General features: G+C 39.1%; 1 protein-coding gene across 1 annotated transcript in view; it reads left to right on the top strand.

The window, feature by feature from the left end:
* The window catches only part of USH2A (usherin), a 673,955-nt gene that overhangs the window by 278,817 nt on the left and 382,969 nt on the right, over positions 1–12,169 (top strand). The window lies entirely within an intron of this gene.

Here is a 12,169-nt window from a genome sequence, read left to right as displayed (position 1 = left end):
GGTTTGCTGGGGCTCTCTTTCCAGCAGGCCACTTGTTTTTGTCTGGTGTCCTTCCAGGCATTTCTAAACGTTTGGTCATTTCATTAGTATTCTTGTAAGGCTGTGGTTCTCCACCATGGGTGTGCACTGAGCTGCCTAGGAAGCTTTAAAAAAATACTGAAACCCAGGTTCCCACCTGCAGAGAGTCTGACTTTTTGGTTTAGGATGCAGCCTGGGCCTTGATGTCTTTAATAGCTGAAAATAATTCTCTTGTACAGCCAGCATGGGGAAACACTGGGAAAGGGACGAGTTTGATACCGTGATCAAGACTTAATTTTACGCAGAAATGCTTATGGCAACGTTTATCTCCCAACCGAAATTTGAAAATGGAGGACAAAAAAAGATAAATGTCTATATAAAAATGATAAAATATTGAAATTAAGTAGATAAAATTAGCAAAGGAAAATCACAAGACAACAAAAATTAAGTGCCTGAGTATTGCAAAGAGGTGGGAAATTATGGTCACACAAAATGCAAAAGCAAAAGGGAAAAAAATGAATATTAACTGAGAGCACTGGAAGAATAGAGTAATGGGGCAGAATATTTACCATTCATGAATCTGGCTACCAGAGGATTAAATGAGATAAATCCCAGTAGCAGTGAAGAGTCCAAGGGTTAACAGCCCCACTCAGGAGCAAATGGGCCCCTTTGGGCTATGGGGTCTGGATTCTGTGCCCTCTGAAGGCCAGGGTTCAGAGCAGAGAGTTCTTGAAAGTTCACTTCCTCAGCTGGAGCCTTAGGGTAGAAAGCCCTGCAGTTATCATTCCAGTGTATCTTTAGACTTGTTGCAAAGGGCTCCAATTAACTCTGGTAGCTTTTGCTGATTTTCCCTCCAGCCCTGTTAACATGCGAAGTTGCTTCCCAGAGAGACAGTCCTGGCATTTCCCTTCAAACCAAGGGCTGTTCAGAAAGTGACTTCACAATTTGATTTGAAATTATGTCAAGAATGAGCAGATTCAAGAATCTGCACATATACAATAATTTTTTTTCTTTTTTTCCCTTAAGATAGTAAACATATAAACTTATCTGCATAGTTACTACAGCATTTGACATAGTGTTAGGGCTATAATTGATACACAGAAAATATTTTCTCAATTCCATTGTTACATTGCATTGAGCTAAAGGTTAGGAGTTATATATTCCTTCTTCATAATAATAAATAATAATAATTAATGATATTTATTATTCACTGTAGTTTAGCAGAAGAGCCTATCATAATCTTTCAGATTACCCAAATAAATCTAAGTTTATACAGAAGAATAAGTGAAAGACATTTCAATTTATAATGGAACTACTATTACAACTTTTGCTACTAAAATTGCTACATACAGTAGAATCTGATATTCTTCTTAAAGAAGTTGTGTCGCGCACTGAAGGTCTGCCTCTCTTTCTTTCTCTTCTGTAGCCTGGTAGTAATAATGAGTGATTCTCAACTCTATTGGCCCTAAAGGGATTCCTGGATTGTTTATAAAATACAGATTCTTGGGTCTCCCACACAAGAGCTGTATATTTGAGCTAGGGTTTGTAAATCTGCATTAGACAGAGTGTTCCAGTTGATTCTCTTAAAGAGAGATCATGTATTAAAGAACCTGGGACAAGGAGAATGGTCAGGTGAGAAGGTATCATTTTTCACTGGCTGGGCTTGAACTTATCCCTGCTTTGTTTTCTCCTGTCACTTGTTCCACCTGCACTAGCTTTGCAGGCAGAATAATGCTAAGGACAAGTGGAGAAGTAGAGGCAGGGTTAGTAGGGTCTCTGACCCTTAAGGGCAGTGCTTCTGAAAGTCACCCAGGGAAAAGAAATGAGAATTACTAGAGATCTTGGTAAAATCCAGACTCTGATTTAGTTGATACAGAGATGGGTGTGAGATTCTGCGTTTCTAACAAGGCCAACCTTACTGCTGCCCACACCATGTGTCCAATAGAAGTCACAGAGCTCAATATTTATATAAGAAATAGGAAAACAAGCAAACAATAAGTTTTAAGTTTCATGATGCCCGTTGGGTTTAGTGAAAAAAGATCCCAGTGCAATTCAGAATGTGCAATATAATTGTAACCTTAGTAGTAGAATCTAATCTGCATGCATTTAAATTACAACATTTAACTACCCATGGTGGGAGGAGGAACCTCTCAAAATAATGTCATGGGCAAAGAATGCTATCGAATCCCAAAGTTGCCAATATCTGTTATCTGGGAAGAATGTGCAAAGAATTTTAGGTTTTCCCAATCACTGACAAAAAAGTCAAAGTCATTGTTGGGGTGCCCACAAAAAGAATGGAGAACCAAGAGCCCTAGAGAATCCTTGATTAATGAAAAGTTAGAGGCACATACGAAACCAAATCTACTATACTTTATGGACCATACAAGGAGTTGTCAAGGGGACTTTAAAATCATAAGTGATTTTTGCCTTATGCTTGACTTTGGAACTTAACCCCAGCTATCAGTCCCTCAGTAAGTGAGATGTTACTGTTTCTGTGGTTGTCCATATATGTATATGTACATATATACATATATATTCTATAGAAATAGAAACTATTGTTATAATCATCTGAGAAATCTGCAAAGAAACGACTATACTAAAAACTTCAGGGCACCTGGGTAACTCAGTTGATTAAGCTCCTGCCTTCAACTCCTGTCATGATCCCAGAGTTCTGGGATTAAGCCCCTCGCCAGGCTCCTTGCACAGTGGGGAGCCTGCCTCTCCCTCTGCCGGCTGCTCTCTTTGCTTGTGTGTTCTCATGTGCTGGCTCTCTCTTTCCATTAAGAAAACAAAGTCTAAAAAAATAAAATTCAATGTTTCTTTTTCTGTTCAGTTAGGAATTTTTACTCAAAATTGTTAAAACTGCCTATGGGTGCTTTTTGTGCAAGCATGTTATTTCTTCATTAGACAACAGCTCCAGAAGTCAAGTATCATATTTTATGTTTATTTAAGTCTTTTTCAAAACCTTGCTCAAGGTAGAGGATCAATACACTTTTCTTAAGTAATGAAGAACTAGACAAATGAACAGATGCAGCTTTCTGCTACCACCTCTGTAGTTAATGAAATGTTAATATTGTTATATCCTGCTGAGTTGAGTATTGAACTAGTGGTTCTTACTAAAGTCTCATCGGTGCTATAGTTCTCTAATTTTAGGAAATATTATGCAGAATTATCACAAGTTAACCATATATGTGGAACTTAATATACATGTTCTCAATGAAAAAAAAGTTGATAGGGTAAATAGAATTTCAAAATTAGTTCCCAAACTTAAACTTCCTAATGGAACTCAAGTGCTATAATTTGTGATTAAAAATAATGGAAGCCTATATTGCTATAATGCTGATAATTACACAGAACAGAAAATATTCATTTATTAGAAACAAAAGCATTTATCTACTCTGTTCTAGGCTAATGCTAGATCCTTCCTTTATAATCTGCTTTTATTGTGTTTCTTTTCTAATATTTTTTAACTGCGGTAAAATACACATAATAAGCAATCTGCTTTGATACCATTAAAAATATGGTCTCCAAAGTAGAATATTAATTTTTTTTTAAAAAATCATAGTTTTATGGGGAAAGATAATAGAGATGAGTTTTCATTTTTATTTAATTGCACTGAAGGGATCTAAATAACAGTGACATAGACAAGATTAATTTTTTTCTTTTTTCTGGTAATAGGTGTTCATAGTTAGTCAGTGTAGGAGTGGGATGTTGACAGGTCCAGGGACCCATACACCTCCATCTTTCTGCTATACCATCCTAGGTAGGAGACTACTGCCTCGTGGTCCAAGATGGCTGCATGAGCTTCAGCCATCCAGTCTGGTTTCCATCCAGCAGGAAGCAGGGGTGATTGAGAAAGGATATGCACATTCACTTCAAAGACATACTTAAGAAGTTATTCCTACACCTCTATATACTTATGTGTACACTAGGCATAGTCATGTGAACTTAAGTCTGTGAACTAAGTTCATAGTCACATGGCTAGAGTTAGCTGCTGAGAAACGTTGTCCTAATTCAAAATGGCCACTTGTCCAGCTATCATTGTATTGTACTGTGGAAGAGAAGGAAAATGTATCATAGGAAGGTCCTTAGTGATCTCTGCCACAACAAACTTCAGAAGTAAATTTTCAAAATTCATTTTGATGGTATTAAAAGATGAATTTTGAGGAAGTCTTTGCCATTTTTATAGTACCTCATAAATTAATATTCCATGTTTGTAGTTTATTACAAGCTATTTCTTTAAATGTAAATCTTGAAAGAAATGGACTGCAAAAATTCACAGGACAAAAATATGGCCTATGACATAAATAGTAAAAATAGAAATGATGTAATGTTCCTGCTTAGCTAATGTAGAAGAATTTCATTAGGTAATGCAGTGTTGATGAGTTAATAGCTTTGTCTAACTCTGCTGAATACATAATGTGCCTGAACTACTTGTACATTGTGAAATCTCCAGATAGGCCTTTTTATAAGTTATTCATTTTCTTTTATGTAGTAAGAATCTGCAGTGCAGGGTGCGGATTTCTTTTTGGTAACATGTTGTACCGTGGTTAAAAATGATGGCGATGTATAATTTTTGCTGCATAGTGATAATCAACTAGGCACGTTTATACTAGCAATACTTCAAGGTTGCTGGTCAGATTTGATAAAGAAAAAAAATAGTCACCCCCAATTATTCTGTTTTCTAACTTCTGACCATTTTATATGTGTATTGCAGTTGGAACTAATAAAAAAACTTTATATGTGTGTATAAATATTTATATATATATATATATATATATATATATATATATATATATATTTATCTCCATGTCCAGTGTTGTACTCAAAAAGCACCTGAGTACACACTTGCACGGATACAGGATTTCTTATGAAGCAGTTGTTTTTAAAAGGGAATATTATAGACATACACACTTGTTCATTTTGAAGGATAAGTGGGCTACTTTCTGTTTAAACACAGTAGGATTTAGTAATAGATTTGAAACTTTTAACAAATTTTAAGGTGTGGTCTTAAATAATTTGCTCTAAAAAGTATGCTATTCTTTTTAGTGACATTATTTCAATCCATCTTTTTTCTTCTTGCAGAATGAGGGTTTAGGTTGAGGAACAAGAACCATAATCTTGGAGACCTGAGCAATACCTTCTAAACTCAGCCCTAGAGTAGGCCCATCTGTAAAATGGGATAATAGTACAGGAGGCCCTCTGCAGGGACCTGGGACTCCCATTATAAGGGATGACTTTCATTTTTCTTTTCTTTTCCCATGGTCTCCCCACTTAATTGAGTCCAGTAATTTCTCGGAGAGTCCTAATGATTCCAGTGTTGGCCCCTGAGGTTAGATGAAGAGTTAACATGAATGGATGGCTTCAAACCTACTGCAGAATTAGAATGAAAATGACAGAAACTATAGTTCTTACCGCAAAGGCATTGATTAAAAATTTGAGGTTAGATGTAAGCCTGCTGAGAAAATCTTAAATGGGTAACAATTTAAGGTCAATTAAAATCCCTGTTTAAACCTTTCTCAAAGACTGGGATAAGACCCTATGTCTTATAAAGAAAATAAAAGAATAAATTTTTTTTCCTCTTTGTAAGCATCAAATTCTGTTTAGTTTTTTGATCCAGTGTATATGACTTTCTGTAATCCTGACTAGAAGTTTTAAACAAGATCGGAAAGACCCTTTGAAAAAAAAAAAAAATTAAATGCAAAAAATTAGTGTCCGAGTTTTCAAAGGATTACCGTAGGTTTAGGGTAAGGGTGTTTACTGTTCCACTTTTTAGTTAAAGCGAAAACTGTTTTTCATTTTATAAATACTAGAGACCCTTATTCTCATTTACAGTATTACTGAAAACACAACAATAACAAATTGCCACCTTCCTAGGCTATTCAGAACCAAAGGAGAAGCAACCTGGGTGTGTTTCCAGATCTCTGTTAGACCATTAAATTTTCATCCATATTTAACAAATGTCATTATTCAGTTTCATGGGGTCACTGTGTCAAAATGTCTGTGTTAGAACTTTAATTTATTTTCAGAGGTTCCTTTAAGTGGGCAGAAGGCATGGCGTGTTGGATTGATTTACTCTCTTTAATCCATCCACTGGCTTGGTTTGCAGCTCAAAACTTATTCTGGGATGTATACTTAAAGCATTAGAATTTATCGGCCCCGCCGAATCTGACACCAGAAAAGTCTCCCTCTCTTCTGCTTTCTGCCCTCTGGCTGGTTTTCTCTAAAGAGGTGGGTTCTTCCATTATGTCTCCAGGTAGCCAGAGCAGCCCTGCCTGTGTGGTATCCCTTACCAGATGGCCCTCTTAATAAATGCCTTGCTCTTCTTGCTCACCCTCACTTTCTTGATCCAAATGTGAAATGCCAGCGAATAAATAAGAGCATTGTACTCTGATGAGTTCTCTTGAGATGGAGACAAGCCCTGGGGAGAAGAAGCTAGAAACAGCTTTTCTGTTTCCTGGACTGCTCCTAATTACTGGCTAGTAGGTAGAAGAAACTGTTTAGATAATACAGAATTTAAAGGGAAAGGGAGGGAGGGGGCCGAAGAGAGTCAGAGAACGAGGGAGTGTGCATATGATTTCAAATGCCTTTGCTAACAGGAAAATTCTCCTGGATTGTTCAAGTCCACTTGAAATCGTGGGCGTGATCTTTGCGAGGGGACCCCAGACTCTGGTCTCAGGGCAGGCAATGGCTGTGTGCAGAGCTCACTGTCAGACGGAAAGTGCAGCAGAAATGAGTGGCTAATGAGAGGAGAGCAGCCAGTTCTTTAATTGAATTAAAAGCTGGGTGACATCAACGCAGACACCTGTCCAATTACAGACAGGCCAAGGTGTTTACCATTGCTGTACAAGCGATTCGAAGATGACAGAAATCTTTCCGCCCACAGATTAACATAATGAAGGAGAACAGATTACAGTGGATGCTGGCCAAACACCTAGGTTGGCAGCTGGGGGTAGGCTGGGGGAGGGAGAAGGAGCCTGTTCAAGTATGTAAATAGAAACGGGCTCTTCTTCTTCTCCAAAATGTCTGTGGCTTTCCAAAGGATGCCATTTTGCTTTGTGTCTCGGGTTTGGTTTCCAGGCAGAGCATTTGTACTTGTCTGCGTTTAGTCAGAAGAGTTCATCATAAAATTCCAACGTCACAGCTGGCTCTTCTGTTGTCTTCCTGCCTCTCGGCACTCAGAGTTCTGTTAGAGGCTCAAAAGCTCACACCGCTGGTGTCAGCTCCGCAATGATTTTCTCTTAGGTCGTCGGGCTGCCTCCAATTGCTTGTATTTCTCTTTGGCTCCTTTGAAACGTGAGGCTAGAGCAAAGGAACGAACGTGCTGGAAATCATCCTCATTGGTTGAGAGAAACAATGTCACTTTGCTGACTCACCGCAAAGTGTAGAATGTGCATGGCGGCGTCCCTTCTAGTGGGGGAGATGGCCCAGGGACACTAAGCAGTAGGAAAAGTCTTCGTTTTTCGGTCAGGCATCATGTGGCAGCTTTGGTAAACCATTTAAGAGCTGCTGGAAAACAGGACCAGTCAAGGAGAGGGACATGTCCTTTGTGCTCAAGGAGTTCCCTAAATCATTTTAAGGGACTTTTAAATTTCAGGGTTCTCCAGGACAAGGTTCTCTTGCCCTCTGCTAGGTGGAAATCCTCAGAGCACAGAGTTTGGAGTCACCAGGACTCTGGAACTTTCTTCTCTGATGTGCTTTTATTCCCCGGAAATGAAGTCTCTGTCCCTATTCTTTCAGCTGGGCTTTCTGCATGCACCAAGGCCCACAGGACTGCAATTCAAAGGGAATATACTTACTTTACTTCAAACTCCCTTGGTGTGGCATGTCAGGATTTCTCAATGTTAAGCATTAATGTAAAATGCATTATCGCTTAGCAGTGAGAGTTCTGGTCCTGCTGGTGCCAATGATTTTAATCTGGTTACCAACACTCCTGTGTTTCTTGGGATACTAACACTTTTAAGACATCAATAATGCTTACTTTATGCTTATTGAATGTTTTTTTCAGCTCATCCTCTTCCATTATCAAAAGGGACTGGCAGGTTTCCTGACATGGTTGGGACCATTTTCTGATTTCACAGAGTTTTGTGGCTGAAAGGGAATTTGAGAGGTCATCTGGCTGGCCTGGAGTTAGGGACGGTTTGAAATGCAAAGGGAAAAAAGGCTCCTCTGCGATATCTCTCAAAGAAAGAGACTTGTATCCCAGCCAATCTTAACATTTCTCACTGTCAGGATATACGTCTTTATTTTAAATACCCCAGGTGTCATAAAAGGAGATTACCCCATTTTCTCTTATTAGGTTTTCTTTTTTTTTAATTTTTTTAAAAGATTTTATTTGTTTATTGGACAGAGAGATACATAGCAAGAGACAGAACACAAGCTGGAGGAGTGGGGAGAGGGAGAATTAGACTTCCTGCCCAGCAGGGAGCCCAATGCAGGACTTGATCCTAGGACCCTGGGATCATGACTTGAGCCAAAGGCAGACCCTTAACCGACTGAGCTACCTGCACATCTTCTCTTACTGGGTTTTCTACAGAAATACATATGCAGAATATATGCAGTATTTTTCTGCCTAGGACTCCTTTGAAATGTGTCCCACTGTATATTTTTCAGTATTATTTTTAATATAATGTTGAAATGTACATTCAATGATTATCCTTCTTTCTCTTTGTCTTTAATTAAATCTACATCTCCTATCACATTGGATTAAGAAGTCCAGATCTTACCAATGCCCTTGTCCACTTGTCATATACACAAGAATTCTGTTTTATGTATTAACGTATGTATTACTGTTATCATTAAGAGTCTTTGAGCTCTACTATTTTCTTAGAAACCTTGTAAAGATCATATGTATTCTATAGCACCTTTCCCAGAAGAATAGAGAAAAAGAAATGGGAATATTTTTAGATGATGATATATTATCATAGTAATACTACCATATTTTTCTTTGTTTTTGTTTTGTTTTGTTTTGTTTTTGTTTTTTCAGGAGAGTGTATAATCTAAGAAAGACTCTGACTCTTCAAATGAGGCCATTAGGCCAGTCACTCAATGATCTCTATGGATATATATCTCCAAGAAAACTCTCTTAATATCAGGGAGAACATACTTACCCTTTGGTGACAGCAGAACTTCTCATAACCATCAACTTTAATCCATCTTCATAAATGCTCCATATTGAGAAACAAGATGTAAACCACATGTCCCAAACAAAAATATGACATTGTTCTGAATTGGGGAAGGTGGCTTGGTTGACCATCCCCCTCCCAACCACTCGCTGTAATCTGACAAGAGGGGAGAAAGTGCTGAATCTGGGGCACCTGGGTGACTCAGTTGGTTAAGCGTCTGCCTTCTGCTCAGGTCTTGATCCCAGGAGATTGGGATGGAGCCTCCATAAGGCTCCCTGCTCAGCAAGGAGGCTGCTCCTCCCTCTACCCCTGCTCACAGCTAGTGCTGACAAATACCAGATATTTTTGAAGGATAAAATGGCTAGAAACGTATCTCACAAGGTTACCTTAGTTTTGAGTCTGGACTTTTGGGATCGTGGTGAAACATTAAGAAATGGGAAAACAAAGCTTATGAAATAGTTGAGGCTGTCGGGTCTGGATCGGAGCATATTGAGAATGAAATGCTAGTGGGACATCCAGATGGGGTATATAAGCTGCAGGTGGAGATGCAGAACCAGAGCTGGGGAGAGATGTGAAGTCCGGAGACGCAAATGAGAGATGGGGCTTGATGAGCTCACAATGGTAAGTGTTTAGAAGAAGAAAGAAGCCTGAAGATACTACCTTGTAGAACAAGAGCTATTTAAAGGACTCCGAAGGGAAGAGAGCTAATCAGGTCAAGGAAAGAAAGTAGCTCTCAAGAGCTAAGGAAAACAACGGGGGAAATTCAGTGGCACAGAGAGAGCTGAGGGAGACAAAGCCCAGTAAATAGAGGGAAGATAAGGATTTGAGGAATGGTGACTTGATCTGACATTTGGAGATTACTAGTGATCTTGAAAAGATAGAAATCGGGATTTAGTGGCACAGTGTGGGCAGGAAACTGGGTTGCAGTAGTAACGGCTTGGACTGACACAACCTCTGCTAGATCTCTCTCTTTACAGAGCTCTGTGTCAAGTACTTTACACTCCTAAATTCATTTAATCTTGTTAGTAATTCTATGAGCTAAGTTCTCTACTGCCCCCAACTCACAGTTGAGAGTTGAGACCTCTCCTTCAAGGCAGGTATTGTTTTATCTGTTTACAGTTAAGGAAACTGAGGCACAGAGATCTGAACAACTCATCCAAGCCCACACAACAAATCAGTAGCAGAACTGGTGTTTGGATGCAGGCAAACATGGTGTCTAGCTTCTTAACCACTTCACCACTGCGTGATGAGATGCGTAGGTGGCAATGCGTGCTTTCTTTTAAGACATCTAGTGGAAAGAGAAAGAACTTCTTAACCACAGAGCTACCCAGGCTCCCGGAGAAAGAACTTCTTAAAGCAAATTTGGAATGCGGGTCATGGTCTGGGAAGTTCAAGAAGAAGTAACAGTCCCTGTGGCAGGAACGAAGGAGAGGAGAAGGTTAGGATGTGAGGCTGGTTCCACATTAGAGGGACCTGAATTGGGCATGAGGGAGTCGTGTGTGTGTGTGTGTGTGTGTGTGTGTGTGTGTGTGTGTATTAGGTCACTAGCTCTGTGTCTTCTTTGGCCAAGAGTTAAGATGATGGTGACAAGTGCAGCAGAGAGGGCTGAGGGGTCCAGAGCAATGCTTGAGGAGCTGTTGGAATGAAGGCTGGACAGCTGAGCCATCACTGGGGATTGACGCGTGGGAAGTGCCCAAGTAGACAATAGCTCTGGTCTTTGCGTCCACCTGCCCTTAGCTCATCTGATTTTTTTTAAAGATTTCTATTAGGGAGAGGGAATAGGAAAACATATATGCTAAATTTTGTGTCTGAAGGATGCAGGCTGTTGCCAGTATCGGCATATTTAAATAATAATACATTCTCTAAGCTACTGAAGGTTTACAAAATAAAGGGATATCATGGCTGAGACCATCTTTTTTTTATAAGAGTGTTGACAATCAGGGCTTCTGGGTGGCTCAGTCCTTGAGCCAGCCTCTGTCTTCGACTTGGGTTGTGATCCCAGGGTCCTGGGATCAAGCCCTGCATCAGGTTCCCTGCTCAGCAGGAGGCCTGCTTCTCCCTCTCCTACTCCCACTCTCTCGCTGTGTCTCTCTCTGTCAAATAAATAAATAAAATCTTTTTAAAAAAAAAAAAGTGTTGACAATCTATGTGGTTAGGACTAAAGGCAACTGAAAAATGTCCACAGTAAAAAACAATGGTGAGCAAATATACAAATTATATTTTTGATACTTCTTTAATTCCTGGGATTAAGTAAATAAAGAGCTTCTGCCTTGATTATGAACATTAGTAAACAAAATGTGCTTTCATTTCTACAGGTACTTTTAATTGCTTAACAAATCTTAGGTATTCACCACCAAGCCAGGTTAATTTGACACCTCCATGTGTACCACTTCTGTTTAAGACAGGTGTCTTAATTAAATAAACTAATAATTTTGCAAGGAGAAGCACAAAAGCATAATTATCTAATTTGCTAATTGTTCAACTATGTTGATTTGCATATTTGTTAGTTGCAACATGAACAAATAGTTTGTATATGTGTATCCTACCGTTAAAGTAATGAAGCCACTCTTGGGATTAGCATTTCCTAAAGTGTGTTAATAGATGCTATGTAAAAAGGACTCTCGTTGAATAGGTTGAAAAATGCTAGGTTAGAGAAAATTGAATAGTTTTATTCTGCAGGAGGTCTAGAATCCTAGAATAAGATAATATGCATCTTAACTATCAGATACACGGTGCTCTGCTTCATGAACTATGTATGGAAACCCATCTTTCCAGGGGAACATCTCAGGGCACTAATGTTCTAAGGCGCACATTTGGGAAAATGCTGTTTCAAGTTGTTTTAACAATAAGTTGGTCTCAATTTTTTTTGCTAGTCACTCTGTTCTGTAATCAGCACACAGGCAGGAAAATGAATTAAAGGGGCATATTTTTTTGTTTGTTTCTGTGTCTCTACATCTCTCTCTCTCTCTCATACACACACACACACACACATACACACACTGCTCTTTATAGCTGCTTACAGTAAA

This window comes from Mustela nigripes, chromosome 10 (genome assembly GCF_022355385.1).
Source record: "Mustela nigripes isolate SB6536 chromosome 10, MUSNIG.SB6536, whole genome shotgun sequence".
In the NCBI taxonomy this organism is placed as follows: domain Eukaryota; kingdom Metazoa; phylum Chordata; class Mammalia; order Carnivora; family Mustelidae; genus Mustela; species Mustela nigripes.
The sequence above is the reverse complement of the archived record's forward strand: the minus strand, read 5'-3'. Positions and strand labels throughout refer to the sequence as shown.